General features: G+C 42.8%; 1 long non-coding RNA gene across 1 annotated transcript; it reads left to right on the top strand.

Moving 5' to 3' along the window:
• Positions 1-1,733: 1,733 nt before the first annotated feature.
• Positions 1,734-2,536, top strand: LOC149090545 (uncharacterized). The gene is made up of 5 exons (XR_016197292.1): positions 1,734-1,774; positions 1,854-1,893; positions 1,964-2,056; positions 2,123-2,220; positions 2,272-2,536. It is a non-coding gene; the product is annotated as an uncharacterized LOC149090545 (long non-coding RNA).
• The last annotated feature ends 13,395 nt before the right edge of the window (positions 2,537-15,931 follow it).

The following is a 15,931-nucleotide window of genomic DNA, read 5'->3' as shown; positions in this document are numbered from 1 at the left end:
CCGCTGTATCCTCTTAGTATTATTATTGTAGTTGTTATTGCTGTTGTTGTTGTTTTCATTGTGATTGTTATTGCTGTTGCTGTTGCTGTTGCTGTTGCTGTTGCTGCTGTTGGATGGATGGAATTGGGCATATGCTTGGTCTGGTCAGATATGGCATTGCATCAATAGATAACAGAGCGTATTGTCCTATAGATTTTCGAGTTTATCGAAATTCCAATGAAATTCGGTTTGTCTGTCGGTTCTTATCAAATTGAATTAATATGGCATATATCACAAAATCAAAACACGCACACACACACACACATACGCACACATACATCTGTGGTGCCAGCAAGTTTGGCTTATCATTCGATTTGTCTCGCCCGTTGGTCCATCATTTCGGTATTGTGTCCTGACATCGGGGGGTTTTGTCTTGCTCTCATATATGTATGTATGTATAAGGCATAGAGCAATGCCAACACTTGTACGCATACAAACACACACACACACACCCGCACACACACACATACAGTCGTCTCTTTTCGTTGCTGTTATTCACACATCAAATTAGTTCTATTTGCGGCTCGTCTGATAGCTTTTAGTGTGCGCCACGTTTTGATGTGTAACTATGTGTGTGTGGGTGTGAGTGTGTGTGTGTGTGTGTGTGTTGTCATATTGCCGGACAAACACAAAGCATACGCCAAAGCAATGCAAACATAATGAACTTGTCAACATACAACTCAACTCGAAATAATTTTCATTCGATTTGATTTTGATTACGTTTTGTATTAACACTGTCCATAAGCACACAGATACACACACACACACACACACACACACACACACACACACACTCACACTCACACACATTGGATTGCCAACATGTACTCGGACGATATTGTCTCGCATATCTCATTTGGTTGACAATTTGTCAGCTTATTGACATCTCAATGCTAAATTTTATCGAGAGCTGGCAGTGAAAAGCTCTTGACCTGCTTTATACAAGCGAGCAGCGACAACCGACAACCGACTGCAGCCAAACAGCCAACGGACAACGGACAACCGACAACAGCAACATTAGCAACAACAGCAGCAACAATGAGCAAGTTTTGCATCGCTTGCATTTGGTAAATGCGGCGAGAGTTATGATGAGCTTAAATGAAAGAGAAACGCAAAAATGCCAAACACACACATAAGAATGCTCGAGTGGGGAGTGACCGATGAGCAGATACCCTGCCAAGAGCAAAGGGATAGAGATAGAGGCAGACAGGTTAATGCCAACATTTGATATTGAATGTAAAATCAGAAGAAAGGATTGCTGAAGAGTGGGTGAGTGAAAGAGAGAGCTATATATGCAGAGATAGAGAGAGAAAGAATGAATGAAAGTAATGGAAGAATGTAGAGACACGTGTTGAGAGGAAGAGCGGAAGAGAGAGCGAGAGTGAGAAAGAGAAAGAGAGAGCGACGCAGAAAGCTGAATATGGAAAAGAACGGGAAGTAAACACAAAGACACAAAGCTAATGAAGAAATACGTAAAAAACGAAAAAGCTAGATGAAGGAGAAGCAAAAGACAGTGAGCAAATCAGAGAGTTAACAAGACTAGAAAATACCCTGAACCCAGCAAGCTGATATTCGTATGATTGCACACATTCATTTGAAAACTATGCCTGCTCAGCATCAAGCAATCTAGTAGTCCGCGTGTTTGCTGTCAAATATTTTGATATAGATTTAAGCATATTGTAAAAATAATCAGTCTTACGTTTGACTAGACAGACGAAATACGGAAATTCAATTGGTAAATTTTTTTATTTTTTTTTTCCATTTTTTTTTTTTTTTTTAATTTTTCAATATTAACTGAATGTGTATTAATTTAGCTCAACTACAGGATGGCTTCTCCCGCCGAGAATTCGCAACGTAAGTGTTGAATTTAGATATTTACATTAATTCATATTTATTCATTTAGTCATTATACATACATATATAGACATAGTTTCAGCTGGCACCGCTACCCCGACTCCATCGACTGCGGGACAGTCGCTCAACTGCACGATGGCTTCTCCCGATAACAATTCGCAACGTAAGTGTTGAATTTAGATATTTACATTAATTCATATTTATTCATTTTGTCATTATACATATTAAGCATACACATTAAGCATACACATAGTTCCAGCTGGCACCGCTACCCCGACTCCTTCGACTGCAGGACAGTCGACCGGCTTGTCACGCAGACGTTCAGCTGTAAGTTTTCCTTTTAGTGTCAATGCGCCAGCTCTTGATTCTTGTTTGCAGGGGCGTCTCCGCAAATGGGAGGTAGATCAGCGTCGAGGTATTGCCAATAAAAATAACAAAGACAAAGGTCATAAAGATAAAGATCATAAAACAAGACCTGAAACTAATTTTTGTAGTGAAATTCCATCACCGAAAGCGCCCTGAACTGATACCCAACGAAGATTTAAAAAAGCATGCCCCCAGAATGCTTATTTCTTATAACGCAGAAAATCCACACAATGCCAATATTCACACGATGTAATTTTTATATTATATATATTCTATGAAATGCATATGAATAAACATTTTAGATTTGGCGATTGTATTTTTTAAGATGTAGCAGATATACATTTATTACTGATTCTCTATATCTTCTGAGATCGACGCGATCAAACATACGAACAGACGGACAAGACTAAATCCACTCAGCTCGTTGCCCTGATCAAGAATATATGTACTTTATGGGGTCTGCCACGCCTCCTTCTGCCTGTTACATACTTTTAAGAAACCCCATTATACCCTGATTTCCCCATTTCAAGGGGTTCAGGGTATACAAATGCATTTATATACAATACATATTGCAATAAATTTATGTTCTCAAATACGTAAATCGTGTCATACCATATGATTGCCCCCAACTCGCAAACGACTCGCTCTAAAGGTCTACAGGGTATTCCGATTGTAAGTGAAATGCGAAAGGAAATCGAGAATTCGAAACGTTGACGAAATGCGGGCGCTGACAAAATGTGAAATGTGCAATCGGCTACGATTCGTGACGTCTGTCACATATCACACACAGCGAGAGAGATGAAGGAGAGAGACAGAGAGAGAAAGAGAGAGAGAAAGTGAGTGAGAGGGTGCGAGGCGGCCCGCATGTGTCAATATATTTTGTGCTATTTACTCAAATTGTATGCAACAAGGACAGTGGAACCTAAGCCGATGAACTAAATTAGAATTCGAGCGTCATGTGGCAAGCGTGGGCGTGTCTGTGGGCGAGCGGACGCTGCAGAAATGCCAGTCGAGTGGAAGAAATATAAAATAAATCGAAACCAGATTGCTAAAATCAAAGTCAACAACAATCAACGCCCAAGCCAAGTGGAGCGAGAAATGGGAAATGAGGAAATTGGGGGGGAAATGTGAGCGGCCCTATATGCCCCAGCTGCTGGGCGATTACAGAGTATTATCTGAAAGAAAGCAGTGCAAAAACAACAACAAACAAGCAGCGCGCTGACTTAAGACAAATGCAGAGGGATTCACATTGAGGGCGCACATCATTTATATGTGTGTATGTGTGTGTGTGTGTGTGGTGCATGCATGCATCTTATAGATACGAGCATTGTTGACCATCATCAATGGTGGCCGACGGGCGCCGTTAAGCAGCTAGATAGAGATTGATAGACGGATAGTTCTGGATGGCTAGAAGCTTGACAGCCGACAGCAGCTGCAGCAGCAGAGAGAGCGAGAGAGAGAGAGAGAGAAAGCAGCGCATAAAGATAATGAGATTGTGCGATAAACACGTAACGTGCGCTGCGTTTGCTGTTTGGCAAACGATATAATCTATGTGTCCCCGACTGAAGGGGGGGTGGGCGAGCGGGGGAGGAGGGCATTAAGGCCCATCTTCAATTGAGCGCAGCTCAAGCTCAATCCCAGCCCAGTGCACGTCCATTTGGGGCCTTTCGACAAATCTGGCTCAGCAGCTAATTCACATTCACATTCACATTCGCCTGACAGATGGCATATTACTTGCCACAAGCTGAATGCCAACTAAATGAATAACGCAGCGTGCTGCAGCGACAACAAGCAGCAGCAGCCACACACACACACGCACACAGGCACACACGCACACATAGGTAGCTGGTAAACAAACAGTGAAAACAGCTGGCAACGCTGACGTTGGCACACTTAAAGTTTATATACTTATGCATAGAAAGAGAGAGCGAGAGAGAGCGAGAGAGAGAGAGAGAGTGAGAGAGAGAAAGAGAAAGGGAAATAAGTAGAAGCAGAAAAGTCAAATTAATTCAAATTGCAATGCAAACGAAAGGCAGTCAGCGCGTGCGAGCGAGATGGCATACAGATAGTGCCAGTGTTTGTGTGTAGGTGGCGCTTTGTGCTTAATGCGGTGCTTGGCGCGAGCGCGATGTCGTCTCTGCTGCTGTTGCTGCTTCAACTACTTTTCCGTCTTCTGCTGCTGCTGCTGCTGCTGCTTCTTCATCTAGTTGCTGTTGTTGTTGTTGTTGTCGCTTAACTTATTTCATTAGCTCCTAAATGTATGCAATTTGACATTTTTAATTTAAGTTTCTCTTTCGCGGCAAACCCGCGCGACGGCTGTCTTCCATGCATGTGTGTGTGTGTGCGTGTGTGTGTGTGTGTGTGCGTGTGTGTCTCACAGGTGTGCATACATTTGCTGGCATAGCTGTTAAGCAAGGCCACATCATGGATACCCGAGCTTGGCTTCAGGCACTTGCCACCTCAAGACGCAAAGCAGTTAACAAATGCTGCAAGTCCTTCAAAGGTCGCCAAATGAGGCAGCATGTACCATATAATATAGGAGCAGATCTTGGCAATCTGAGAATCGAATTGGGCCAAAAGAATTGGCCTCCCTCTCTCTCTCTCTCTCACTCTTTCTGAACTAACTTTAATGAACTTTCTTCAAGTTGCTTTTATTCACATTTCCGTTCAAGCAGTCTCTCACAACATACATACATACATATATATCTCTATATCTTTGTATATGTATCTTCAATGCTTGTTGTTAAAGTTTCACTTCTACTTAGACAGACGACGGCAAATTGTATTATTAACTGACTGGCCGCAAGGGCATGCGGGTCGCATCAGCCGGGCTCATCATTTGCTGGCACTACTTTTATTTACCTTTCAGCATAATCCTTTCAAGCTCTCACAGCGCCCAGCCCGCCCACCGCTCCGGCATTGCCATTATGCGTCAAGTGTACGTGCAGGCGACAATTATGATGCTCTGCTATCGGGCATCTGCATTCGGATGTGCAGCATGGACTAGAGAAGGAGCTCTAGCTGAGCACTACCGCTATCTATGTGACTACTATACTACTGCTATCTATCTAGACTCGACAGACAACTCTACTAGATTCATAATACTAGACTCGACAAGGGGCTCTACCTGAGCCATCATACTACGGCTATCTATGTGACTACTATACTTCGGTTATCTATCTAGATTCTACAGGAAACTCTACTAGATTCATAATACTAGAGTCGACAAGGGGCTCTACCTGAGCCATCATACTACGGCTATCTATCTAAACTCGACAAGCAACTCTACTTGATTCCTAGCGCTACGGCTATCTATGTGGATGGAATGGAAATGCCCAGCTTGAACTTGTTGTGAGAGCGGGTGTTGTTCTCCTTAGGAACTTTGATCATGCAAGAGCATGATTCAATGGCAATGCAATGGTAAAGGTTGGGTAAAGAAATCCATGCAAGAATTCCTCCTCTGACAAACTATCATAGTCTTACCGGAATACCCATAGATGCATTTACCCGGTAGAGGCGATTAGTCTAACGAGCTAGACATGGAAGAGCATCTAAGCATCGCCTAGTTCTCAACAGCTTAACTTATGTCTTGAGATAGTTGTTTGGTATTGCTGTTGCTGCTGTTGCTGCTGCCGTTGCTGCTGCTGTTGTTGTTATTATTGTTGCTGCTGTTGTTGTTATTATTGTTGTTGTTGCTGCTGCTGTTGCTGTGGATGATGAGTTTGCGACGTTGCGTGCCTGTAGCCCGGCGCACAGATGCATGCCATATAATTTCTTCAATTTTATAGTGCACCTCTGGCTCCGGTTCCTGCTGCTGCTGCTGCTGCTGCTGCTCCTGCTGCTCCTGCTGCTGCTACTGCTGCTGCTCCTGCTGCTGCTGCTGCTGCTGCTCCTGCTGCTGCTCCTGCTCCGGCTCTTGTGCTGCTGCTGCTGCTCACGTGTCGATGAAGTTTTGTGCTGACAATGCGCCCGCTGTTTTTGTCTTAAGCAGCAGGGACACGAGACAACAGCGCGTGGCATGTGGCATGTGGCATGCGGCAGAGCTGCTCTGGCCCAGTCACCTGGCAGGTGGGCGCACGGCAAAATGTTGCAACAGTTTGACGCAGCTCGATTTGCATATCCATGCGCCGAGATCCGCCATGCGACTCATTCATGCTACCCAGCCAGCTATTTATTTAGATGACGTACATTGCCAATTGCTAGGCAATTTCTCACATGCACATGCAGATGCACATGCGCATGCACACACACTGGCATGCATTTCTGCTGCATTGGCAATTGCAGTTAAACTTCTGCATTTGATTGACGCCCCGAATGGCAGCCAGAGGCAGCCAGAAGATGACAACGCCTGCGAGCAAGGAGCGAGCTTATTTTGCTGATTTTGATTTTGTCGCCTGACATTGATTTGACATGTGTGTGCCATGCATGCATGCGTGCGAGTGTGTGTGTGGGTGAGTGAATTCTTTCTTGGAATATGTCACTTAAATAGCTCGAGGGCAGAACCTTTTAATGCTGACGCTGATTTGATGGCAACTCGATGTAGAACAACAAATTGTATTACCCGAGATGCTTCCTCTTCAGGCGAAGCGGAGAATATGGGTTTTGAGAAGACCATCTTACACCGATTGTCTTTGAATTGAGCAGTTAAGCTGCCAGATGGCATGTTTTTTTAATTGACATATGGCAACGCTCAGATTTATAGAAGCTGTGGAGGTGTAGAGCGTAGAGCTGGGCAAAGAATTTTATTACTTGAAGCTAGAGAGAGCAAGCAAGGACAGGGACAGACAGCACAGAGTTGAATAATTTATGATGTTTTGCCAGCGTTGCCACTTAATCGTTGACATTCGACTTGCCTAAGCTCAAGAATATTTCGAATGCCTAATTAAGTGCTCAGTTGTACTTATGACAGAGCCTCGTTAAAGCTGCCATCCCAGAGTCTAAGAGAGAGAGAGGAATACACGCATGCATAGAGTGAGCAGTTGAAACGGTGTTTGAAGTGAGCTTTAAAATCAAATTAAATGGCTGTTGACATGCCACACGGCCAGACACACCGAAGTTGAGTCTTTCCACGTAGTCCTTGTTAGCCACTGCCACTGGCACCGGGTTGAGTCTGGCCGAGTCTGGACGCTGCTGCACATGTAGTGCAGTGTCCTGTAATAAATATCTTTCAAAACTTTGCACAGCTCTTGCCAGCTGTGCAGCTCGGTTGGCCCACACACACACACACTCTCCCTCTCTCTCTCTCTCTCTTTCGGTTAGGGCAGCTCATGTGTAGCGATAAAATGTATCTAATTTAAGATGTTTTTTGCCGCCCGAGCGACTGTCAGGCCACGCACGCACCCACGCGCCCGCCCACCCGCAACTAACTGCTAAGCACGAAGCAGTAAACATTTTCAATTTGACAAAACTTTTTACCTTTGACCACAGCGCAGCAGGAGGCGAGTCGGTCGGGACGGGACGGAGAGACGGACGGGCAGGCATTTGCCTGCCACTTGCCACACAGCAAAGCTGTGACAATGTGAGGTCACTGCGGCAACTGACTGACAGACAGTCTATGTGAAAATTACACACACACACGCACACACATCTACGCATACACCCACACACACACACACACATTAGAGTAAACAAAGTAAATTTTCAAATTGCAGCAGCAGTTTTTGGAAATTGCCCATACGCCGCATGGGCCCTGACCGTTGCCCTCTCTAGACTGCCTGTCTTGCTGGCTGTGTGTGTGCGCCTGTCTGTGTGCGTGTGCGTGTGCGTGTAAGTGTGTCTTCAAGTATGAAATTGTTGTGTTCACACTAAACTTAAGTAACTGAATTAAAATGCGGCTAATAGAGTAGCAGCAAACAAATGACAACGCAACAAAAAGGACGAGCGGCAGGCGGAAAGGACACTCGACAACTTGGCAGCTTAGTTGACAACTTTAAGCCTACATGCGTGTGTGCGTTGCCGGAGAGAGTGTATGTGCATAGGTGTGTGTGTATGTATTAATGTGTTTGCCAATGGTAAAGGCTCAAAAACTAATAATACTAGTAGCACTTTCTTTGCCTCTACCTGCAGCTCAAACTGTACCTCTACTTTTAACTGGAACTCTCCAAGCTTCACCTCTTCCTCTTCCTCTTTCTTTACCTCTACCTCTATCTCTTCTACTAGCTCTACCGCTAGCCCCACCTCTGTCTCAGCCTCTTTCTTTAGCTCTACCTCTAGCTCCCCTTAAACCTCTAGTTCCAGCACTACCCGTACCTCTAGCTCCACCTCGATCTCTTCTATTGGCTCACCGCCAGCTCCACCTCTACCTCTACCTCTATCTCTACCTCTATCTCTACCTCTACCTCTACCTCTACCTCTACCTCTACCTCTACCTCTACCTCTACCTCTACCTCTACCTCTACCTCTACCTCTACCTCTACCTCTACCTCTACCTCTACCTCTACCTCTACCTCTACCTCTACCTCTACCTCTACCTCTACCTCTACCTCTACCTCTACCTCTACCTTAACCTCTTCCTCTTCTGCTTCCTCATCTTCTCTCTGACTCGCCCTCTACCTCTGCTTATTGCGCATTTAGCTTGGCCTATGTCCTTTTGAAGCAACACCTTCAGCTCAACTTAAGAAATATGAAAGACATGAAACTGAAGCAACAACAGCAACTAGAGAAAACACACTTTGTTTGGCTGCTTGCAACCTGATGTTGCAGCAAACTGAAATCGTTTGGGAATTTCAGTGCTGAGCAAAGTTGCCTGCACTTTACCTTTTTTTTTCGCACTCAACTTTGATTGCAATTTGTCATTAGTTAAGCGCATTTATTGTTGTTGTTGCTGTTGCTGTTGCTGTTGTTGCCTGTACTGGTTGTATCAAAGCTACTTTGCAAGAACAGCAAACAGTGAAACAACATCAACAGGAAGCGAAACTTTTGTCGCCATTGTTGCGAAAGTTTCGCAATCGCCAGAGCCTCATATACCAGCGCACGCATGAGAGTGCGAGTAAGAAAAAGAGCGTGGGAGAGAGAGAGAGAGGGAGAGGGAGGGAGAGAGCGAATATATATCGCATAATATGCGTGCTGGGGCTGGGGGCGGTAAACATAAATGAAAGTTATGCCTTGGCCGGCAAATGAACGCCAGGAGAGTTGAGCAGCCACGCAAATTTTAATGGCTCTCTTGTTGGGTATTTGAAATTGGAATTGCGATTGGGATTGGGCTAGGCCGGATCAAGGCTGTTCTATCTAATTATTGACTAGAACTATTAGCAGCATGCACGAGCAGCAGCAACAACAACAACAAGCAGAAGATGAAGAGGAACTATGACACGCCTAAGCCGCTTAGGCCGCAAGCTGGCAAATGTAATTGAAGGGCCGCAGCAAATATTTTAAGCTAATTTTCTTATTTTCACTTAATTTGCAGCTGTTAGAGGCTTAAGCCTCCCACACACACACATGCGCACACACACACACACACACACATACACTCACTCGCTTGTTAGCCATCAAGAACGTTGACGTCCTCGCCCTCGTCGCTGAGGGTTGCCCAAAGTCAACGACGCCTTCGCCAGTTAGACTAATAATAAAAACTTAATACGGTAATCCACTTATGCCGCAACCGACGCACACTGGTATCAAATTTATTGCACAGTGCTTAGCTAAGCAACAAATTAATTGATTTAATTTTTTATATGTATATATTTTTTTATTTAATATATTTTTATACAATATATATATATAATTTTATTAAATTTTTATTTCCTTTTGAAATCCACTAATGAAAATTCCCCCTAAAAATATCTTGTATCAAATCGAACTAGTTTAAAAAGCATTAGTTCCAGTTTCCTGTGTAAACAACATTTTATTGCACCTCTAGAACTAGTTCCAAATAGCAATTAGCACAGATTTTAACTTAAACTAATTGAAATTTTTAAACCAATTCAAATGCTTCAAGTTCCAATTGCATTTTGCAATCAAGCTCCAACTAGTTCCAAATTGAATTCTATCGAGCTTCAATTCATATGACTTGTATAAAATCTAGTTCCAAGTGAACTACCACAGACTAGTTCCAGCCAGTTCCAATTCGAGTTCATTCAGCTTTCAGTTCATATACCACAAACTGTTCCATTTGCAGCTCCCATATTCCATCCAACTCCAATTGGAATTCCAATTAGCAAAGCCAGTTTGGAGTCCATGCGAACCACTGTGCGCCTTAGCCACGCATTTGTCCCGCCAGCTGCGCACCGCATCGTGGCTCAACTGCGTCTGAGATTTTGCTACATTTATTTCTTTTTATTTTTTATTTTTATTTTTTTGTGGACTGCGGAGAAAAGGGAAAGCTAAGTGGAAAACCAAAGTCTTGCGGCGCGCACATATTTCGTGTTGCCAACTTAACACTTTTGCTAAGCACACATACGCAAATAAATTATGATATGTGTGTGTGGGTGTGTGTGTGTGTGTGCAAAAAGAGTCAACGAGTGGCAAAAGCAAACACTTGGCCGTAAAGAAACCACTAAAAAATAAAAAGAAAAAAGCAAGAAGAAGAAGCAGCAACAGCAGAAGCAGAACTATAAAGTGTTTGAAAGCTGAGACCGTTGACTTTGCGTCGAGCAGCAATTCAATTTGGCCTGAACTAACCGAGTGTATTACTGTGAAAAGGGCGATACTTAAAATAAGCGAGAGCACATTAGACGGCCAGACAGAGAGGGGAGAGACAGAGAGAGAGAGAGAGAGAGAGAGAGATAGAGCGACTGAGATAAGCAGCAAAACTTCAGCAGACTGAAAAGAAAATTCAGTGCAGGCAAACATCTTTAAAGTAATCAAAGAATTTATTCTTGGTAAATGTTTTAGGAAATATTTTATTTATACAGCTACGAGGCAGCTGAAAGCATAAATAACGAAAATATATGTATATTATTTTGGATTGTCAAATATTGTATATTTTACTTATTGGATTTTATTTATGGCAAAGCTGGCAGCTCTTTGGCATCAAAGCAATTTAATGGGATATATGGGATTGTTTGTGTAAAATATATCTGTAAGTAAATGATAGTTAGCTGTGCTACGTAGCTATGCTAATACTCCATATGATAATTGGGGTAGAGATATGTAAGAAGTCTAGCTAGTGGGTATATAAGTTGAGTTATTCCATGTACGATTTATACTCTGAGATATGAGACCTCGAGAGTCTAAGGGAATATGATATATGAGTTGTATAAAGGGGTATATAACTCGAAATTATCTATAAGCGATATATGAACTACAATACTTTATAAAGATTAAATGAGTCGAAGGATTCCATAAGAGATGTATTAACTAGGATACTTTCTAAAGATTATAGGAGTTAAGATATAAAGTGTATATGAGCTGAGATACTTTATAAAGATTATAAGAGTTGAAATAATCTATAAGAGCTATACGAGCTAAGATATTTAAAAAAGTTTAAATATGTCCCCATATTCTATAAGACATATTATATGAGATATATATAAGCTAAGATACTTTATAAAGATTATAAGAGTTGAGATAATCTATAAGAGCTATACCAGCTAAGATATTTAAAAAAATTTAAATGTGTCCCGATATTCTATAAGACATATATGTATGTATGAGCGAAGATACTTTACAATATTATATGAATTGAGATATTCTATAAGGGAAATAACAGTTAAGATACTTTATAAAGATTATACGAGTCGAGATATATGGGATATACCATCCCAGTTAGTCTATAAATAATATACAAGATAAAGAAGTACTTTAAAAGATATATAATATGTAAAAATTTCACAACACTGGAAGACTACCTTCTGCTGTTGTTGTTCATGCCTTCCTTTCAGTCTCTGCTCTATTTAGCCCATCTTTCATAACGAAATGCTCCCTAAGACTCCCACAACTTCCTGTTATATTAACATCAAATGTGATTTATATAAGTCTCCGACATATCCATTTATATATGCATCCGATTAACAGTTTATTCAATACTTGAAGTTCTTTGAAATCTGTTAATGCTTGCCAAAGAGCTTTGATCCCCCTTTAGCCAGACCGCCTTTGGGCCGCGCTAAGCCCAGTTGCTTAACAATTGTCGCTGCTTTAGTTAATTTTTGTTTTCCAGCTGGAAAATTGTTTGCTTTTCATTTGCTGTGCTCTTTGCCGCCTTCCACTTGTCGCGCTCGCTCTCGCCTCTGTCCGGCAAAAGTCAACGCATTGGCATTTGAATGCAAATCGGCCAAGAGCTCCAATTTGCATGGCTTCCGTACGGCCGTATTCTCTCTTTGCCTCCATCCCCATCATCCTTGTTGTTGTTGTTGTTGGGTCTGCTGTGGCAGCGATAAGGATAAGCCAGCGTTTAGCCAGCCGCGAATGGCGAGCGGTCGCCTTGGCGCCTATCGTCCTTCAATTAGTTTAATAACATTGCAATGCTCTTATCTGGCCAACACTCGCGCAGTCCGCAGTCCGCAGTCCGTAGTCCAGCCAACACCTATCCAGCTGTCCGCTAAGCCTCTTTATCGCCCATTTCCCCTTCTTTTCGTTTTTTTTGCCTTTCTTTCCTTCTTCTTTCTTTGTGTCTTCATTCGACTGCAAACACCGAGCAGGGAAATTAAAAAATTAATTTCGTATTAAAATTAAGACGCGTTCACCCTTAAATCTGCGAAAATCGAGAATTAACTATACGGAAAAAATAATAAAATATTGAATCAGACAGAAATAGAGTGATTTAATAAGTTTACTTATTTATATATAGATGCATATGTAAATATATGGATATATAAATAGGTGCATATTTAACTATACTAAACAGGTTTTACTCCATTTAAATCATCCAATTCAGTTTCCCAGCATTTTATTTCTGAAACATAGCTCTTCTACGCAATTCTCAGGTTCTCTAGTCTGATTTATATACATATATATCACTCTGAACCTCACCACTTTTCTCTCGCTTTTTTTCAATCATCCTCTCAACATACCCTGAACCCATTGAATATGGAAAATCAGGGTATAATGGTTTTGTTAAAAGTATATAACGGGCAGAAGGAGGCGTGGCAGACCCCACAAAGTATATTTTTTCTTTTGTATTCTCTCTATTATCACTATCATTTCTCTGTATTTTTTAGGTAACTTTAATGTTTCTCTATAATTTTCGCCGTAGATTCCTGAACTTTGTCTTCACCTATCTCCCTTTCCTCTCCCTCTGTTGTCTCTACATATTTCTCGTAATCTCCCTTCCTCCCACTCCCTCAATCTTTCTCTCATTTCTCATTATCTTTCGCCGACTCCCTCTCTGTGTAGCCTTTTCCTTCCCTCGATCGCATTTACCTCAGCCATATATATATCTCCCTCTCTGTCCCTCTTCCTCTCTTCCGCTCTCTCTCTCTCTCTCCCTCTCTCTCTCTCTCTCTTTCTCTCTCTCGTTCACTGATGAATATATGCGCAATTCCAATACATCCTTTCAATCCATCTGATGTACTCCCGTTCCTCTACTATGTTCATCCTTAATCAGGCTGTAGCTGCTGCTGATTTTCTTTCGCTAGCTTCGCTGGCCACAACAATGTTTGCCTCGACATACCAGCCAGCTGCCTGGCGTATCTCTAGCCTTTCGCAAGCGCCTTTGTGTCAGTATTCCATTCCCTGGCCCCCTCCCTCCTCCCTCTTTTCAGGTGCTCCTAACGCTTTTTGCATTCGGCACGCGCCGTTGGGCTGCTGCTCATTTGGAGCAGCGCCAAATACCGTTGCCAGCGCGCTCCAAAGTTATTTCACTGTCAGCCTCTCGCTCTCTCTCTCTCCCTCTCTGTCTCCCTTGACCAACTCCAGCACAGCAAAAGCAGGAGGCGGGCTAGAGCAAAGAAAAAATAGGTAACTGTAATGCGCAAAGTGCAACCAAATGACCTTTTTAATTCGCGGCCATGCACTTTTCGCACTCATTCCTATCCACTACGGGCCACACTCCCTCTCTCTCTCTCTCTCCTTCACTCTCTCAGCTCTCTCTCTCTTTCTCCCTCTCTCTTTCAGCTCTCTCTGCTCTTCTAGTTTCTGGCATGTCTGGCGCTTTGGGTGTTAAATGAAATTTGCTGCTTTTGGCGCAAAAGAAAGTTGCAAAGATTTTTAAGCGTGTCGCGTTTTGTTGTTGTTGTTGTTGTTGCTGTTTACCGTTTTACCTGTCTGTGCCGCTGTGCACACACATACTTATAAAGCTGTATGTGCGTGTGTATGTGTGTGTGTGTGTGTGTGTTGTGTGAATGTGTTAATGCGCTTGCCGCGCTGCATTACGTGACACTTGCCCAGCGCCAGCTGCCCTGTCCACCTGCCTACGCCTGGCTATCGCCATCTCTCTCTCTCTCTCATTCTCTATCTGTCTCATGGCTGCAAATGAAGTCTGCCCGCTGAGTATGTATGCATGTGTGTGTGTGTGTGTTTGTTGAAATCAGCTTAAGCATTAGTGTGGCCATGCTACTCCTGCTACTCCTGCTGCTGCTGCTGCTACTCCTGCTGCTGCTGGGCAGTCCCAGCGCTCGCTCGCCCAACTCGTATTCCTGTCTCTTTTCGTCTTTGTGGCTAAGGTCAAATCCATTTGACTCACTAGCAAATTGCTGCGCCACACTCCAGCTACATCGTTACACCTGACCGAACGACACACACTCGCACACACACACACACACTCGCACACATCGCATGCAGCCCCAGTGAAATTAGTGCAAAAAAGTGTCAACGCTGCATTTAAAAATTTTAATGGTCTCGTATACGCTGCCATTTTCCTCAACTGACCGAATATAAAGCTGGCAAGGCAGAGGGCAAAGAGGGAACAATCCAAAATAAAATCAAATAATATAAACTGTCTAACTTTAAGCAGAACATTGTGCTCGCAGCACGGCAACATTTGCAACATTTTGCGTCTGCCGAGAGAACTTTATTCTCGCTCCCCGTTCCTCTCTCCCCTTTCACTCCCACTTAGCTAATTGCGAGCAGACAGAGAGCGCGTGTTGCACGTCAAAGACTATTAATTATTCGAATCAGTTTTTTTTTTTTTTTTTTTTTTTTTAAATTAACCTTTTTCATTTTCTACTAATAGACATATTGATTGACGTGCATGAAAAAAAAAAAGGGAGAAATCATTGACAGATTTCTCACTCTCTGATGACATAGCGAGCCATGAACTTAGGGCTATACCAAGGACTGCTCGCTCCATTGGGCCTCTTGTCATTGCAGACTGAACTCTATTGGCTGTCCAATCTGATTCTCTTTACATTCAAGCTAATCTAAGAGAAATGCTCATACAGCTCAAGATCTCTCTTTTATTTATAAATTTCGTGTTTAACTGAACTAAGTTTCGATGTACTTCTATCTATCGATAGTTAACCTTAGTGGTATTCTCTTCAATCTCTTATTGGCCTACTACACAATTATTATCTCTTGCCCTATGGCCCTTGCCAATCCACTGCCTCGCGCTCCTAGAGCTATTCTAGTTAACAATTTCGGCTCAGCGATGCAGAGACCTAGTTCTGTCAGCCTCCGACCGCGATTTATAGATATGAGTGGCTTTGGCTAGAATGTCTGAGATGAATAGATTCTTGCGTTAAGTAGAGTTGCCTATGAATCATGCGTTTACACTCTATTTACTTTAGTTTTTGGACAGCATCTGCTCAAAATCGAGCCACATATATTCTATGGAAGATAAGGAGCACAGAAAACTGAG

This window comes from Drosophila navojoa, chromosome X (genome assembly GCF_054131105.1).
Source record: "Drosophila navojoa isolate 15081-1374.11 chromosome X, UAZ_NAV_1.0, whole genome shotgun sequence".
NCBI lineage: Eukaryota > Metazoa > Arthropoda > Insecta > Diptera > Drosophilidae > Drosophila > Drosophila navojoa.
This window is presented reverse-complemented; position numbering and strand designations above follow the sequence as displayed.